Here is an 18,612-nt window from a genome sequence, read left to right on the forward strand (position 1 = left end):
ATGGTCTCCTTTGATCCGCACTGTCATCATGGACAATTGGTTCCATGAGGCCCCGCAGTGTCACAATGGTCCCTTGCTTCCATAGCTTTTACGTTGTAACAATGGACTCCTTGCTTCTATGAGCTAGCCTGCTTTTTGCAGAGGTGTCTTTGGTTCCAACAAGGCCCCGCTGTGTCTCAGTGCACCCTGGCTTCCATGTGGATGTGGAGTATCACAAAGGCTCCTTGGTTCCACCAGGTCCTGCTGTGTCACAATGGGTCCTGTGGTCCCTGAGGCCCTCCAAAGTCATTGTGGAGGCTTGCTTCCATGAGGTTCCATTATGTGCCAGTGGTCATCTTGGTTCCAGGAGTTTCCTTAGTGTCACAATGCTCTCCATGCTTCCATTAGGCCCTGCTTTGCCACAATGGTCCCCTTGTTTCCATGAGGCCCCGCTGTGTCACAATGGACCTATGGTTCCATGATGTTGCGTGGTGTCACCGTGCTCTTCTTGAATCCGCAGTGTAACCATGGACCATTGGTTCCATGCAGCCGTGTCACAATGGGCTCCTTGATTCCATGATTCCCCACGGTGTCACAATGGAGCCTTGTTTCTAGGAGGTTCTGTACTGTCACAATTGCCTCCTTGATGCCATCAGCCCCTGCAGTGTCACAATGGCTCCTTGGTTCCATGAGGAACACAATAGCTTGGCATAAGCATTGAGCAACAGCTGCTGAACACACCTGGCAACATCTGCTTGCATCAAAAGAGGGCTTCAAGCTGACAATGGCACCAGCAGCTTCCATCTGCAACAGACACCCAGGGAAAGGACAGGCTGTGCCGGTTTGGACAAATGTGGAGGAAAATATCCTCTGATAGAAGGCAGGTTACACCCAGCCCTCCCCCACCAGGTTTTTGGAAAAAAGAACTTTCCTGGGAAGAAAGTGAAAGAGATAAAAACTATTTTTTTAACAAACACACAGGAAAAGGATAACAATGCTAAATATTAAAAGCTCTCGCTGTGCAGAGAAAGCTGGGATAATTTGAGAGTCCTTCCGTGTTTCGGTGGGGTCTCCTGAAACATCCATAGACAGCGAGGCCCGTGCAAAGAAACAGGGAGCGATTCTTGAGAGAAGTTTCAGAGCTCTTTCTTCTCCAGCCACATGGGCGGGGCACTGCCAAAGAACTGAGCAATCACAGCACAACCAGGGCCCTCCTCGCACAGGGCAACACAAAATAAGCAGTGCTGAACAGGATTAGGGCACATGTGAGCAGGGAGCAGGGAGACCCCGTGCCCAGGCCATGCCTCTACCCCAGGGTCCCCTCTCCCATGACCTCATGGCAGGAGGGAGGAACCCCAACACTTCCGTAGGTGTAGTCTCTCTCCTCCTCCTTGCAGCTGGCTCATGGGCCCACATTCAGGGCCCCCACCTCGGGAGAAAATTCTCCCAATGTGGTCTGATGTTGAAAGAGTCAAGAAGAGAAGAAGGGAAAAAAAACCCCCGAAGTCCCAGGAAAACAAAGTTCAACTCTCCATCTCCCCCCAGAGAAAAGGAGCTGAAAACTGGCTAAAAAGAAACAAAGTTGCTTCCTCTGCTCTTGCTGCAAGCAGGATGCAGAGGAGTGTGTATGTGTGTCCTTGAACAAACGCTCTGAGAAGTTTGTCCGGTTTTTTTCCTCTCCCCCCTCTCAGGCTCAGTTGAAAGGCACAGAAACGCACAAAGTTCACTTCTGGGCATAGAGCAGCAATAGGGGATACACACGATAAAGTCACCCCAAGACACAGGGACAGAGAATTCAGTGGAAAGACTCCGAGAATTCTGCTCCCAGAGATCATTCATTCCTGCTCACACTGACCCTTGTAGAAAGGGGACATCGTTCCAGGCAGCCTGTACTGAGTATGTGGCTCCTGAGTGGCGTTTGTTGTTTAGGAAACCTGCTCAGGCTTTTCCATTCTTTCCTTCCAAACAGGAAAACTTCTCCTGGGGCTGTGTGCAGGCAGAGCCCTGAGGAGAGCAGGTGGCACATGGTGCGCTGGGCTGGGACAGCCAGCTGCAGAGCTCAAGGGAAGAAGCCCAAAGTGTCACAATGGCTCCTTGCCTTCCCATGCAACACCTGGGTCACAATGGTCTCCTTGATTCCATGAGGCCCCACTGTGTCACAATGGCTCCTTGGTTCCATCAGGTTCCGCAGTGTCACCATGGTCTCCTTTGATCCGCACTGTCATCATGGACAATTGGTTCCATGAGGCCCCGCAGTGTCACAATGGTCCCTTGCTTCCATAGCTTTTACGTTGTAACAATGGACTCCTTGCTTCTATGAGCTAGCCTGCTTTTTGCAGAGGTGTCTTTGGTTCCAACAAGGCCCCGCTGTGTCTCAGTGCACCCTGGCTTCCATGTGGATCTGGAGTATCACAAAGGCTCCTTGGTTCCACCAGGTCCTGCTGTGTCACAATGGGTCCTGTGGTCCCTGAGGCCCTCCAAAGTCATTGTGGAGGCTTGCTTCCATGAGGTTCCATTATGTGCCAGTGGTCATCTTAGTTCCAGGAGTTTCCTTAGTGTCACAATGCTCTCCATGCTTCCATTAGGCCCTGCTTTGCCACAATGGTCCCCTTGTTTCCATGAGGCCCCGCTGTGTCACAATGGACCTATGGTTCCATGATGTTGCGTGGTGTCACCGTGCTCTTCTTGAATCCGCAGTGTAACCATGGACCATTGGTTCCATGCAGCCGTGTCACAATGGGCTCCTTGATTCCATGATTCCCCACGGTGTCACAATGGAGCCTTGTTTCTAGGAGGTTCTGTACTGTCACAATTGCCTCCTTGATGCCATCAGCCCCTGCAGTGTCACAATGGCTCCTTGGTTCCATGAGGAACACAATAGCTTGGCATAAGCATTGAGCAACAGCTGCTGAACACACCTGGCAACATCTGCTTGCATCAAAAGAGTGCTTCAAGCTGACAATGGCACCAGCAGCTTCCATCTGCAACAGAGACCCAGGAAAGGACAGGCTGTGCCGGTTTGGACAAATGTGGAGGAAAATATCCTCTGATAGAAGGCAGGTTACACCCAGCCCTCCCCCACCAGGTTTTTGGAAAAAAGAACTTTCCTGGGAAGAAAGTGAAAGAGATAAAAACTATTTTTTTAACAAACACACAGGAAAAGGATAGCAATGCTAAATATTAAAAGCTCTCGCTGTGCAGAGAAAGCTGGGATAATTTGAGAGTCCTTCCGTGTTTCGGTGGGGTCTCCTGAAACATCCATAGACAGCGAGGCCCGTGCAAAGAAACAGGGAGCGATTCTTGAGAGAAGTTTCAGAGCTCTTTCTTCTCCAGCCACATGGGCGGGGCACTGCCAAAGAACTGAGCAATCACAGCACAACCAGGGCCCTCCTCGCACAGGGCAACACAAAATAAGCAGTGCTGAACAGGATTAGGGCACATGTGAGCAGGGAGCAGGGAGACCCCGTGCCCAGGCCATGCCTCTACCCCAGGGTCCCCTCTCCCATGACCTCATGGCAGGAGGGAGGAACCCCAACACTTCCATAGGTGTAGTCTCTCTCCTCCTCCTTGCAGCTGGCTCATGGGCCCACATTCAGGGCCCCCACCTCGGGAGAAAATTCTCCCAATGTGCTCTGATGTTGAAAGAGTCAAGAAGAGAAGAAGGGAAAAAAAACCCCCGAAGTCCCAGGAAAACAAAGTTCAACTCTCCATCTCCCCCCAGAGAAAAGGAGCTGAAAACTGGCTAAAAAGAAACAAAGTTGCTTCCTCTGCTCTTGCTGCAAGCAGGATGCAGAGGAGTGTGTATGTGTGTCCTTGAACAAACGCTCTGAGAAGTTTGTCCGGTTTTTTTCCTCTCCCCCCTCTCAGGCTCAGTTGAAAGGCACAGAAACGCACAAAGTTCACTTCTGGGCATAGAGCAGCAATAGGGGATACACACGATAAAGTCACCCCAAGACACAGGGACAGAGAATTCAGTGGAAAGACTCCGAGAATTCTGCTCCCAGAGATCATTCATTCCTGCTCACACTGACCCTTGTAGAAAGGGGACATCGTTCCAGGCAGCCTGTACTGAGCATGTGGCTCCTGAGTGGGGTTTGTTGTTTAGGAAACCTGCTCAGGCTTTTCCATTCTTTCCTTCCAAACAGGAAAACTTCTCCTGGGGCTGTGTGCAGGCAGAGCCCTGAGGAGAGCAGGAGGCACATGGTGCGCTGGGCTGGGACAGCCAGCTGCAGAGCTCAAGGGAAGAAGCCCAAAGTGTCACAATGGCTCCTTGCCTTCACATGCAACACCTGGGTCACAATGGTCTCCTTGATTCCATGAGGCCCCACTGTGTCACAATGGCTCCTTGGTTCCATCAGGTTCCGCAGTGTCACCATGGTCTCCTTTGATCCGCACTGTCATCATGGACAATTGGTTCCATGAGGCCCCGCAGTGTCACAATGGTCCCTTGCTTCCATAGCTTTTACGTTGTAACAATGGACTCCTTGCTTCTATGAGCTAGCCTGCTTTTTGCAGAGGTGTCTTTGGTTCCAACAAGGCCCCGCTGTGTCTCAGTGCACCCTGGCTTCCATGTGGATCTGGAGTATCACAAAGGCTCCTTGGTTCCACCAGGTCCTGCTGTGTCACAATGGGTCCTGTGGTCCCTGAGGCCCTCCAAAGTCATTGTGGAGGCTTGCTTCCATGAGGTTCCATTATGTGCCAGTGGTCATCTTGGTTCCAGGAGTTTCCTTAGTGTCACAATGCTCTCCATGCTTCCATTAGGCCCTGCTTTCCCACAATGGTCCCCTTGTTTCCATGAGGCCCCGCTGTGTCACAATGGACCTATGGTTCCATGATGTTGCGTGGTGTCACCGTGCTCTTCTTGAATCCGCCGTGTAACCATGGACCATTGGTTCCATGCAGCCTGGCTGTGTCACAATGGGCTCCTTGATTCCATGATTCCCCACGGTGTCACAATGGAGCCTTGTTTCTAGGAGGTTCTGTACTGTCACAATTGCCTCCTTGATGCCATCAGCCCCTGCAGTGTCACAATGGCTCCTTGGTTCCATGAGGAACACAATAGCTTGGCATAAGCATTGAGCAACAGCTGCTGAACACACCTGGCAACATCTGCTTGCATCAAAAGAGTGCTTCAAGCTGACAATGGCACCAGCAGCTTCCATCTGCAACAGAGACCCAGGAAAGGACAGGCTGTGCCGGTTTGGACAAATGTGGAGGAAAATATCCTCTGATAGAAGGCAGGTTACACCCAGCCCTCCCCCACCAGGTTTTTGGAAAAAAGAACTTTCCTGGGAAGAAAGTGAAAGAGATAAAAACTATTTTTTTAACAAACACACAGGAAAAGGATAGCAATGCTAAATATTAAAAGCTCTCGCTGTGCAGAGAAAGCTGGGATAATTTGAGAGTCCTTCCGTGTTTCGGTGGGGTCTCCTGAAACATCCATAGACAGCGAGGCCCGTGCAAAGAAACAGGGAGCGATTCTTGAGAGAAGTTTCAGAGCTCTTTCTTCTCCAGCCACATGGGCGGGGCACTGCCAAAGAACTGAGCAATCACAGCACAACCAGGGCCCTCCTCGCACAGGGCAACACAAAATAAGCAGTGCTGAACAGGATTAGGGCACATGTGAGCAGGGAGCAGGGAGACCCCGTGCCCAGGCCATGCCTCTACCCCAGGGTCCCCTCTCCCATGACCTCATGGCAGGGGGGAGGAACCCCAACACTTCCGTAGGTGTAGTCTCTCTCCTCCTCCTTGCAGCTGGCTCATGGGCCCACATTCAGGGCCCCCACCTCGGGAGAAAATTCTCCCAATGTGCTCTGATGTTGAAAGAGTCAAGAAGAGAAGAAGGGAAAAAAAACCCCCGAAGTCCCAGGAAAACAAAGTTCAACTCTCCATCTCCCCCCAGAGAAAAGGAGCTGAAAACTTGCTAAAAAGAAACAAAGTTGCTTCCTCTGCTCTTGCTGCAAGCAGGATGCAGAGGAGTGTGTATGTGTGTCCTTGAACAAACGCTCTGAGAAGTTTGTCCGGTTTTTTTCCTCTCCCCCCTCTCAGGCTCAGTTGAAAGGCACAGAAACGCACAAAGTTCACTTCTGGGCATAGAGCAGCAATAGGGGATACACACGATAAAGTCACCCCAAGACACAGGGACAGAGAATTCAGTGGAAAGACTCCGAGAATTCTGCTCCCAGAGATCATTCATTCCTGCTCACACTGACCCTTGTAGAAAGGGGACATCGCTCCAGGCAGCCTGTACTGAGCATGTGGCTCCTGAGTGGGGTTTGTTGTTTAGGAAACCTGCTCCGGCTTTTCCATTCTTTCCTTCCAAACAGGAAAACTTCTCCTGGGGCTGTGTGCAGGCAGAGCCCTGAGGAGAGCAGGTGGCACATGGTGCGCTGGGCTGGGACAGCCAGCTGCAGAGCTCAAGGGAAGAAGCCCAAAGTGTCACAATGGCTCCTTGCCTTCCCATGCAACACCTGGGTCACAATGGTCTCCTTGATTCCATGAGGCCCCACTGTGTCACAATGGCTCCTTGGTTCCATCAGGTTCCGCAGTGTCACCATGGTCTCCTTTGATCCGCATTGTCATCATGGACAATTGGTTCCATGAGGCCCCGCAGTGTCACAATGGTCCCTTGCTTCCATAGCTTTTACGTTGTAACAATGGACTCCTTGCTTCTATGAGCTAGCCTGCTTTTTGCAGAGGTGTCTTTGGTTCCCACAAGGCCCCGCTGTGTCTCAGTGCACCCTGGCTTCCATGTGGATCTGGAGTATCACAAAGGCTCCTTGGTTCCACCAGGTCCTGCTGTGTCACAATGGGTCCTGTGGTCCCTGAGGCCCTCCAAAGTCATTGTGGAGGCTTGCTTCCATGAGGTTCCATTATGTGCCAGTGGTCATCTTGGTTCCAGGAGTTTCCTTAGTGTCACAATGCTCTCCATGCTTCCATTAGGCCCTGCTTTCCCACAATGGTCCCCTTGTTTCCATGAGGCCCCGCTGTGTCACAATGGACCTATGGTTCCATGATGTTGCGTGGTGTCACCGTGCTCTTCTTGAATCCGCCGTGTAACCATGGACCATTGGTTCCATGCAGCCTGGCTGTGTCACAATGGGCTCCTTGATTCCATGATTCCCCACGGTGTCACAATGGAGCCTTGTTTCTAGGAGGTTCTGTACTGTCACAATTGCCTCCTTGATGCCATCAGCCCCTGCAGTGTCACAATGGCTCCTTGGTTCCATGAGGAACACAATAGCTTGGCATAAGCATTGAGCAACAGCTGCTGAACACACCTGGCAACATCTGCTTGCATCAAAAGAGTGCTTCAAGCTGACAATGGCACCAGCAGCTTCCATCTGCAACAGAGACCCAGGAAAGGACAGGCTGTGCCGGTTTGGACAAATGTGGAGGAAAATATCCTCTGATAGAAGGCAGGTTACACCCAGCCCTCCCCCACCAGGTTTTTGGAAAAAAGAACTTTCCTGGGAAGAAAGTGAAAGAGATAAAAACTATTTTTTTAACAAACACACAGGAAAAGGATAGCAATGCTAAATATTAAAAGCTCTCGCTGTGCAGAGAAAGCTGGGATAATTTGAGAGTCCTTCTGTGTTTCGGTGGGGTCTCCTGAAACATCCATAGACAGCGAGGCCCGTGCAAAGAAACAGGGAGCGATTCTTGAGAGAAGTTTCAGAGCTCTTTCTTCTCCAGCCACATGGGCGGGGCACTGCCAAAGAACTGAGCAATCACAGCACAACCAGGGCCCTCCTCGCACAGGGCAACACAAAATAAGCAGTGCTGAACAGGATTAGGGCACATGTGAGCAGGGAGCAGGGAGACCCCGTGCCCAGGCCATGCCTCTACCCCAGGGTCCCCTCTCCCATGACCTCATGGCAGGGGGGAGGAACCCCAACACTTCCGTAGGTGTAGTCTCTCTCCTCCTCCTTGCAGCTGGCTCATGGGCCCACATTCAGGGCCCCCACCTCGGGAGAAAATTCTCCCAATGTGCTCTGATGTTGAAAGAGTCAAGAAGAGAAGAAGGGAAAAAAAACCCCCGAAGTCCCAGGAAAACAAAGTTCAACTCTCCATCTCCCCCCAGAGAAAAGGAGCTGAAAACTTGCTAAAAAGAAACAAAGTTGCTTCCTCTGCTCTTGCTGCAAGCAGGATGCAGAGGAGTGTGTATGTGTGTCCTTGAACAAACGCTCTGAGAAGTTTGTCCGGTTTTTTTCCTCTCCCCCCTCTCAGGCTCAGTTGAAAGGCACAGAAACGCACAAAGTTCACTTCTGGGCATAGAGCAGCAATAGGGGATACACACGATAAAGTCACCCCAAGACACAGGGACAGAGAATTCAGTGGAAAGACTCCGAGAATTCTGCTCCCAGAGATCATTCATTCCTGCTCACACTGACCCTTGTAGAAAGGGGACATCGCTCCAGGCAGCCTGTACTGAGCATGTGGCTCCTGAGTGGGGTTTGTTGTTTAGGAAACCTGCTCCGGCTTTTCCATTCTTTCCTTCCAAACAGGAAAACTTCTCCTGGGGCTGTGTGCAGGCAGAGCCCTGAGGAGAGCAGGTGGCACATGGTGCGCTGGGCTGGGACAGCCAGCTGCAGAGCTCAAGGGAAGAAGCCCAAAGTGTCACAATGGCTCCTTGCCTTCCCATGCAACACCTGGGTCACAATGGTCTCCTTGATTCCATGAGGCCCCACTGTGTCACAATGGCTCCTTGGTTCCATCAGGTTCCGCAGTGTCACCATGGTCTCCTTTGATCCGCATTGTCATCATGGACAATTGGTTCCATGAGGCCCCGCAGTGTCACAATGGTCCCTTGCTTCCATAGCTTTTACGTTGTAACAATGGACTCCTTGCTTCTATGAGCTAGCCTGCTTTTTGCAGAGGTGTCTTTGGTTCCCACAAGGCCCCGCTGTGTCTCAGTGCACCCTGGCTTCCATGTGGATCTGGAGTATCACAAAGGCTCCTTGGTTCCACCAGGTCCTGCTGTGTCACAATGGGTCCTGTGGTCCCTGAGGCCCTCCAAAGTCATTGTGGAGGCTTGCTTCCATGAGGTTCCATTATGTGCCAGTGGTCATCTTGGTTCCAGGAGTTTCCTTAGTGTCACAATGCTCTCCATGCTTCCATTAGGCCCTGCTTTCCCACAATGGTCCCCTTGTTTCCATGAGGCCCCGCTGTGTCACAATGGACCTATGGTTCCATGATGTTGCGTGGTGTCACCGTGCTCTTCTTGAATCCGCCGTGTAACCATGGACCATTGGTTCCATGCAGCCTGGCTGTGTCACAATGGGCTCCTTGATTCCATGATTCCCCACGGTGTCACAATGGAGCCTTGTTTCTAGGAGGTTCTGTACTGTCACAATTGCCTCCTTGATGCCATCAGCCCCTGCAGTGTCACAATGGCTCCTTGGTTCCATGAGGAACACAATAGCTTGGCATAAGCATTGAGCAACAGCTGCTGAACACACCTGGCAACATCTGCTTGCATCAAAAGAGTGCTTCAAGCTGACAATGGCACCAGCAGCTTCCATCTGCAACAGAGACCCAGGAAAGGACAGGCTGTGCCGGTTTGGACAAATGTGGAGGAAAATATCCTCTGATAGAAGGCAGGTTACACCCAGCCCTCCCCCACCAGGTTTTTGGAAAAAAGAACTTTCCTGGGAAGAAAGTGAAAGAGATAAAAACTATTTTTTTAACAAACACACAGGAAAAGGATAGCAATGCTAAATATTAAAAGCTCTCGCTGTGCAGAGAAAGCTGGGATAATTTGAGAGTCCTTCCGTGTTTCGGTGGGGTCTCCTGAAACATCCATAGACAGCGAGGCCCGTGCAAAGAAACAGGGAGCGATTCTTGAGAGAAGTTGCAGAGCTCTTTCTTCTCCAGCCACATGGGCGGGGCACTGCCAAAGAACTGAGCAATCACAGCACAACCAGGGCCCTCCTCGCACAGGGCAACACAAAATAAGCAGTGCTGAACAGGATTAGGGCACATGTGAGCAGGGAGCAGGGAGACCCCGTGCCCAGGCCATGCCTCTACCCCAGGGTCCCCTCTCCCATGACCTCATGGCAGGAGGGAGGAACCCCAACACTTCCATAGGTGTAGTCTCTCTCCTCCTCCTTGCAGCTGGCTCATGGGCCCACATTCAGGGCCCCCACCTCGGGAGAAAATTCTCCCAATGTGCTCTGATGTTGAAAGAGTCAAGAAGAGAAGAAGGGAAAAAAAACCCCCGAAGTCCCAGGAAAACAAAGTTCAACTCTCCATCTCCCCCCAGAGAAAAGGAGCTGAAAACTTGCTAAAAAGAAACAAAGTTGCTTCCTCTGCTCTTGCTGCAAGCAGGATGCAGAGGAGTGTGTATGTGTGTCCTTGAACAAACGCTCTGAGAAGTTTGTCCGGTTTTTTTCCTCTCCCCCCTCTCAGGCTCAGTTGAAAGGCACAGAAACGCACAAAGTTCACTTCTGGGCATAGAGCAGCAATAGGGGATACACACGATAAAGTCACCCCAAGACACAGGGACAGAGAATTCAGTGGAAAGACTCCGAGAATTCTGCTCCCAGAGATCATTCATTCCTGCTCACACTGACCCTTGTAGAAAGGGGACATCGCTCCAGGCAGCCTGTACTGAGCATGTGGCTCCTGAGTGGGGTTTGTTGTTTAGGAAACCTGCTCCGGCTTTTCCATTCTTTCCTTCCAAACAGGAAAACTTCTCCTGGGGCTGTGTGCAGGCAGAGCCCTGAGGAGAGCAGGTGGCACATGGTGCGCTGGGCTGGGACAGCCAGCTGCAGAGCTCAAGGGAAGAAGCCCAAAGTGTCACAATGGCTCCTTGCCTTCCCATGCAACACCTGGGTCACAATGGTCTCCTTGATTCCATGAGGCCCCACTGTGTCACAATGGCTCCTTGGTTCCATCAGGTTCCGCAGTGTCACCATGGTCTCCTTTGATCCGCATTGTCATCATGGACAATTGGTTCCATGAGGCCCCGCAGTGTCACAATGGTCCCTTGCTTCCATAGCTTTTACGTTGTAACAATGGACTCCTTGCTTCTATGAGCTAGCCTGCTTTTTGCAGAGGTGTCTTTGGTTCCCACAAGGCCCCGCTGTGTCTCAGTGCACCCTGGCTTCCATGTGGATCTGGAGTATCACAAAGGCTCCTTGGTTCCACCAGGTCCTGCTGTGTCACAATGGGTCCTGTGGTCCCTGAGGCCCTCCAAAGTCATTGTGGAGGCTTGCTTCCATGAGGTTCCATTATGTGCCAGTGGTCATCTTGGTTCCAGGAGTTTCCTTAGTGTCACAATGCTCTCCATGCTTCCATTAGGCCCTGCTTTCCCACAATGGTCCCCTTGTTTCCATGAGGCCCCGCTGTGTCACAATGGACCTATGGTTCCATGATGTTGCGTGGTGTCACCGTGCTCTTCTTGAATCCGCCGTGTAACCATGGACCATTGGTTCCATGCAGCCTGGCTGTGTCACAATGGGCTCCTTGATTCCATGATTCCCCACGGTGTCACAATGGAGCCTTGTTTCTAGGAGGTTCTGTACTGTCACAATTGCCTCCTTGATGCCATCAGCCCCTGCAGTGTCACAATGGCTCCTTGGTTCCATGAGGAACACAATAGCTTGGCATAAGCATTGAGCAACAGCTGCTGAACACACCTGGCAACATCTGCTTGCATCAAAAGAGTGCTTCAAGCTGACAATGGCACCAGCAGCTTCCATCTGCAACAGAGACCCAGGAAAGGACAGGCTGTGCCGGTTTGGACAAATGTGGAGGAAAATATCCTCTGATAGAAGGCAGGTTACACCCAGCCCTCCCCCACCAGGTTTTTGGAAAAAAGAACTTTCCTGGGAAGAAAGTGAAAGAGATAAAAACTATTTTTTTAACAAACACACAGGAAAAGGATAGCAATGCTAAATATTAAAAGCTCTCGCTGTGCAGAGAAAGCTGGGATAATTTGAGAGTCCTTCTGTGTTTCGGTGGGGTCTCCTGAAACATCCATAGACAGCGAGGCCCGTGCAAAGAAACAGGGAGCGATTCTTGAGAGAAGTTGCAGAGCTCTTTCTTCTCCAGCCACATGGGCGGGGCACTGCCAAAGAACTGAGCAATCACAGCACAACCAGGGCCCTCCTCGCACAGGGCAACACAAAATAACCAGTGCTGAACAGGATTAGGGCACATGTGAGCAGGGAGCAGGGAGACCCCGTGCCCAGGCCATGCCTCTACCCCAGGGTCCCCTCTCCCATGACCTCATGGCAGGGGGGAGGAACCCCAACACTTCCGTAGGTGTAGTCTCTCTCCTCCTCCTTGCAGCTGGCTCATGGGCCCACATTCAGGGCCCCCACCTCGGGAGAAAATTCTCCCAATGTGGTCTGATGTTGAAAGAGTCAAGAAGAGAAGAAGGGAAAAAAAACCCCCGAAGTCCCAGGAAAACAAAGTTCAACTCTCCATCTCCCCCCAGAGAAAAGGAGCTGAAAACTGGCTAAAAAGAAACAAAGTTGCTTCCTCTGCTCTTGCTGCAAGCAGGATGCAGAGGAGTGTGTATGTGTGTCCTTGAACAAACGCTCTGAGAAGTTTGTCCGGTTTTTTTCCTCTCCCCCCTCTCAGGCTCAGTTGAAAGGCACAGAAACGCACAAAGTTCACTTCTGGGCATAGAGCAGCAATAGGGGATACACACGATAAAGTCACCCCAAGACACAGGGACAGAGAATTCAGTGGAAAGACTCCGAGAATTCTGCTCCCAGAGATCATTCATTCCTGCTCACACTGACCCTTGTAGAAAGGGGACATCGTTCCAGGCAGCCTGTACTGAGTATGTGGCTCCTGAGTGGCGTTTGTTGTTTAGGAAACCTGCTCAGGCTTTTCCATTCTTTCCTTCCAAACAGGAAAACTTCTCCTGGGGCTGTGTGCAGGCAGAGCCCTGAGGAGAGCAGGTGGCACATGGTGCGCTGGGCTGGGACAGCCAGCTGCAGAGCTCAAGGGAAGAAGCCCAAAGTGTCACAATGGCTCCTTGCCTTCCCATGCAACACCTGGGTCACAATGGTCTCCTTGATTCCATGAGGCCCCACTGTGTCACAATGGCTCCTTGGTTCCATCAGGTTCCGCAGTGTCACCATGGTCTCCTTTGATCCGCATTGTCATCATGGACAATTGGTTCCATGAGGCCCCGCAGTGTCACAATGGTCCCTTGCTTCCATAGCTTTTACGTTGTAACAATGGACTCCTTGCTTCTATGAGCTAGCCTGCTTTTTGCAGAGGTGTCTTTGGTTCCCACAAGGCCCCGCTGTGTCTCAGTGCACCCTGGCTTCCATGTGGATCTGGAGTATCACAAAGGCTCCTTGGTTCCACCAGGTCCTGCTGTGTCACAATGGGTCCTGTGGTCCCTGAGGCCCTCCAAAGTCATTGTGGAGGCTTGCTTCCATGAGGTTCCATTATGTGCCAGTGGTCATCTTGGTTCCAGGAGTTTCCTTAGTGTCACAATGCTCTCCATGCTTCCATTAGGCCCTGCTTTCCCACAATGGTCCCCTTGTTTCCATGAGGCCCCGCTGTGTCACAATGGACCTATGGTTCCATGATGTTGCGTGGTGTCACCGTGCTCTTCTTGAATCCGCCGTGTAACCATGGACCATTGGTTCCATGCAGCCTGGCTGTGTCACAATGGGCTCCTTGATTCCATGATTCCCCACGGTGTCACAATGGAGCCTTGTTTCTAGGAGGTTCTGTACTGTCACAATTGCCTCCTTGATGCCATCAGCCCCTGCAGTGTCACAATGGCTCCTTGGTTCCATGAGGAACACAATAGCTTGGCATAAGCATTGAGCAACAGCTGCTGAACACACCTGGCAACATCTGCTTGCATCAAAAGAGTGCTTCAAGCTGACAATGGCACCAGCAGCTTCCATCTGCAACAGAGACCCAGGAAAGGACAGGCTGTGCCGGTTTGGACAAATGTGGAGGAAAATATCCTCTGATAGAAGGCAGGTTACACCCAGCCCTCCCCCACCAGGTTTTTGGAAAAAAGAACTTTCCTGGGAAGAAAGTGAAAGAGATAAAAACTATTTTTTTAACAAACACACAGGAAAAGGATAGCAATGCTAAATATTAAAAGCTCTCGCTGTGCAGAGAAAGCTGGGATAATTTGAGAGTCCTTCTGTGTTTCGGTGGGGTCTCCTGAAACATCCATAGACAGCGAGGCCCGTGCAAAGAAACAGGGAGCGATTCTTGAGAGAAGTTGCAGAGCTCTTTCTTCTCCAGCCACATGGGCGGGGCACTGCCAAAGAACTGAGCAATCACAGCACAACCAGGGCCCTCCTCGCACAGGGCAACACAAAATAACCAGTGCTGAACAGGATTAGGGCACATGTGAGCAGGGAGCAGGGAGACCCCGTGCCCAGGCCATGCCTCTACCCCAGGGTCCCCTCTCCCATGACCTCATGGCAGGGGGGAGGAACCCCAACACTTCCGTAGGTGTAGTCTCTCTCCTCCTCCTTGCAGCTGGCTCATGGGCCCACATTCAGGGCCCCCACCTCGGGAGAAAATTCTCCCAATGTGCTCTGATGTTGAAAGAGTCAAGAAGAGAAGAAGGGAAAAAAAACCCCCGAAGTCCCAGGAAAACAAAGTTCAACTCTCCATCTCCCCCCAGAGAAAAGGAGCTGAAAACTGGCTAAAAAGAAACAAAGTTGCTTCCTCTGCTCTTGCTGCAAGCAGGATGCAGAGGAGTGTGTATGTGTGTCCTTGAACAAACGCTCTGAGAAGTTTGTCCGGTTTTTTTCCTCTCCCCCCTCTCAGGCTCAGTTGAAAGGCACAGAAACGCACAAAGTTCACTTCTGGGCATAGAGCAGCAATAGGGGATACACACGATAAAGTCACCCCAAGACACAGGGACAGAGAATTCAGTGGAAAGACTCCGAGAATTCTGCTCCCAGAGATCATTCATTCCTGCTCACACTGACCCTTGTAGAAAGGGGACATCGTTCCAGGCAGCCTGTACTGAGTATGTGGCTCCTGAGTGGCGTTTGTTGTTTAGGAAACCTGCTCAGGCTTTTCCATTCTTTCCTTCCAAACAGGAAAACTTCTCCTGGGGCTGTGTGCAGGCAGAGCCCTGAGGAGAGCAGGTGGCACATGGTGCGCTGGGCTGGGACAGCCAGCTGCAGAGCTCAAGGGAAGAAGCCCAAAGTGTCACAATGGCTCCTTGCCTTCCCATGCAACACCTGGGTCACAATGGTCTCCTTGATTCCATGAGGCCCCACTGTGTCACAATGGCTCCTTGGTTCCATCAGGTTCCGCAGTGTCACCATGGTCTCCTTTGATCCGCATTGTCATCATGGACAATTGGTTCCATGAGGCCCCGCAGTGTCACAATGGTCCCTTGCTTCCATAGCTTTTACGTTGTAACAATGGACTCCTTGCTTCTATGAGCTAGCCTGCTTTTTGCAGAGGTGTCTTTGGTTCCAACAAGGCCCCGCTGTGTCTCAGTGCACCCTGGCTTCCATGTGGATCTGGAGTATCACAAAGGCTCCTTGGTTCCACCAGGTCCTGCTGTGTCACAATGGGTCCTGTGGTCCCTGAGGCCCTCCAAAGTCATTGTGGAGGCTTGCTTCCATGAGGTTCCATTATGTGCCAGTGGTCATCTTGGTTCCAGGAGTTTCCTTAGTGTCACAATGCTCTCCATGCTTCCATTAGGCCCTGCTTTCCCACAATGGTCCCCTTGTTTCCATGAGGCCCCGCTGTGTCACAATGGACCTATGGTTCCATGATGTTGCGTGGTGTCACCGTGCTCTTCTTGAATCCGCCGTGTAACCATGGACCATTGGTTCCATGCAGCCTGGCTGTGTCACAATGGGCTCCTTGATTCCATGATTCCCCACGGTGTCACAATGGAGCCTTGTTTCTAGGAGGTTCTGTACTGTCACAATTGCCTCCTTGATGCCATCAGCCCCTGCAGTGTCACAATGGCTCCTTGGTTCCATGAGGAACACAATAGCTTGGCATAAGCATTGAGCAACAGCTGCTGAACACACCTGGCAACATCTGCTTGCATCAAAAGAGTGCTTCAAGCTGACAATGGCACCAGCAGCTTCCATCTGCAACAGACACCCAGGAAAGGACAGGCTGTGCCGGTTTGGACAAATGTGGAGGAAAATATCCTCTGATAGAAGGCAGGTTACACCCAGCCCTCCCCCACCAGGTTTTTGGAAAAAAGAACTTTCCTGGGAAGAAAGTGAAAGAGATAAAAACTATTTTTTTAACAAACACACAGGAAAAGGATAGCAATGCTAAATATTAAAAGCTCTCGCTGTGCAGAGAAAGCTGGGATAATTTGAGAGTCCTTCTGTGTTTCGGTGGGGTCTCCTGAAACATCCATAGACAGCGAGGCCCGTGCAAAGAAACAGGGAGCGATTCTTGAGAGAAGTTGCAGAGCTCTTTCTTCTCCAGCCACATGGGCGGGGCACTGCCAAAGAACTGAGCAATCACAGCACAACCAGGGCCCTCCTCGCACAGGGCAACACAAAATAAGCAGTGCTGAACAGGATTAGGGCACATGTGAGCAGGGAGCAGGGAGACCCCGTGCCCAGGCCATGCCTCTACCCCAGGGTCCCCTCTCCCATGACCTCATGGCAGGGGGGAGGAACCCCAACACTTCCGTAGGTGTAGTCTCTCTCCTCCTCCTTGCAGCTGGCTCATGGGCCCACATTCAGGGCCCCCACCTCGGGAGAAAATTCTCCCAATGTGCTCTGATGTTGAAAGAGTCAAGAAGAGAAGGGGAAAAAACCCCCAAAGTCCCAGGAAAACAAAGTTCAACTCTCCATCTCCCCCCAGAGAAAAGGAGCTGAAAACTGGCTAAAAAGAAACAAAGTTGCTTCCTCTGCTCTTGCTGCAAGCAGGATGCAGAGGAGCGTGTATGTGTGTCCTTGAAAAAACGCTCTGAGAAGTTTGTCCGGTTTTTTTCCTCTCCCCCCTCTCAGGCTCAGTTGAAAGGCACAGAAACGCACAAAGTTCACTTCTGGGCATAGAGCAGCAATAGGGGATACACACGATAAAGTCACCCCAAGACACAGGGACAGAGAATTCAGTGGAAAGACTCCGAGAATTCTGCTCCCAGAGATCATTCCTGCTCACACTGACCCTTGTAGAAAGGGGACATCGTTCCAGGCAGCCTGTACTGAGCATGTGGCTCCTGAGTGGGGTTTGTTGTTTAGGAAACCTGCTCCGGCTTTTCCATTCTTTCCTTCCAAACAGGAAAACTTCTCCTGGGGCTGTGTGCAGGCAGAGCCCTGAGGAGAGCAGGTGGCACATGGTGCGCTGGGCTGGGACAGCCAGCTGCAGAGCTCAAGGGAAGAAGCCCAAAGTGTCACAATGGCTCCTTGCCTTCCCATGCAACACCTGGGTCACAATGGTCTCCTTGATTCCATGAGGCCCCACTGTGTCACAATGGCTCCTTGGTTCCATCAGGTTCCGCAGTGTCACCATGGTCTCCTTTGATCCGCATTGTCATCATGGACAATTGGTTCCATGAGGCCCCGCAGTGTCACAATGGTCCCTTGCTTCCATAGCTTTTACGTTGTAACAATGGACTCCTTGCTTCTATGAGCTAGCCTGCTTTTTGCAGAGGTGTCTTTGGTTCCCACAAGGCCCCGCTGTGTCTCAGTGCACCCTGGCTTCCATGTGGATCTGGAGTATCACAAAGGCTCCTTGGTTCCACCAGGTCCTGCTGTGTCACAATGGGTCCTGTGGTCCCTGAGGCCCTCCAAAGTCATTGTGGAGGCTTGCTTCCATGAGGTTCCATTATGTGCCAGTGGTCATCTTGGTTCCAGGAGTTTCCTTAGTGTCACAATGCTCTCCATGCTTCCATTAGGCCCTGCTTTCCCACAATGGTCCCCTTGTTTCCATGAGGCCCCGCTGTGTCACAATGGACCTATGGTTCCATGATGTTGCGTGGTGTCACCGTGCTCTTCTTGAATCCGCCGTGTAACCATGGACCATTGGTTCCATGCAGCCGTGTCACAATGGGCTCCTTGATTCCATGATTCCCCACGGTGTCACAATGGAGCCTTGTTTCTAGGAGGTTCTGTACTGTCACAATTGCCTCCTTGATGCCATCAGCCCCTGCAGTGTCACAATGGCTCCTTGGTTCCATGAGGAACACAATAGCTTGGCATAAGCATTGAGCAACAGCTGCTGAACACACCTGGCAACATCTGCTTGCATCAAAAGAGTGCTTCAAGCTGACAATGGCACCAGCAGCTTCCATCTGCAACAGAGACCCAGGAAAGGACAGGCTGTGCCGGTTTGGACAAATGTGGAGGAAAATATCCTCTGATAGAAGGCAGGTTACACCCAGCCCTCCCCCACCAGGTTTTTGGAAGAAAGAACTTTCCTGGGAAGAAAGTGAAAGAGATAAAAACTATTTTTTTAACAAACACACAGGAAAAGGATAGCAATGCTAAATATTAAAAGCTCTCGCTGTGCAGAGAAAGCTGGGATAATTTGAGAGTCCTTCTGTGTTTCGGTGGGGTCTCCTGAAACATCCATAGACAGCGAGGCCCGTGCAAAGAAACAGGGAGCGATTCTTGAGGGAAGTTTCAGAGCTCTTTCTTCTCCAGCCACATGGGCGGGGCACTGCCAAAGAACTGAGCAATCACAGCACAA

This window comes from Aphelocoma coerulescens, chromosome 25 (genome assembly GCF_041296385.1).
Source record: "Aphelocoma coerulescens isolate FSJ_1873_10779 chromosome 25, UR_Acoe_1.0, whole genome shotgun sequence".
NCBI classification, from domain to species: domain Eukaryota; kingdom Metazoa; phylum Chordata; class Aves; order Passeriformes; family Corvidae; genus Aphelocoma; species Aphelocoma coerulescens.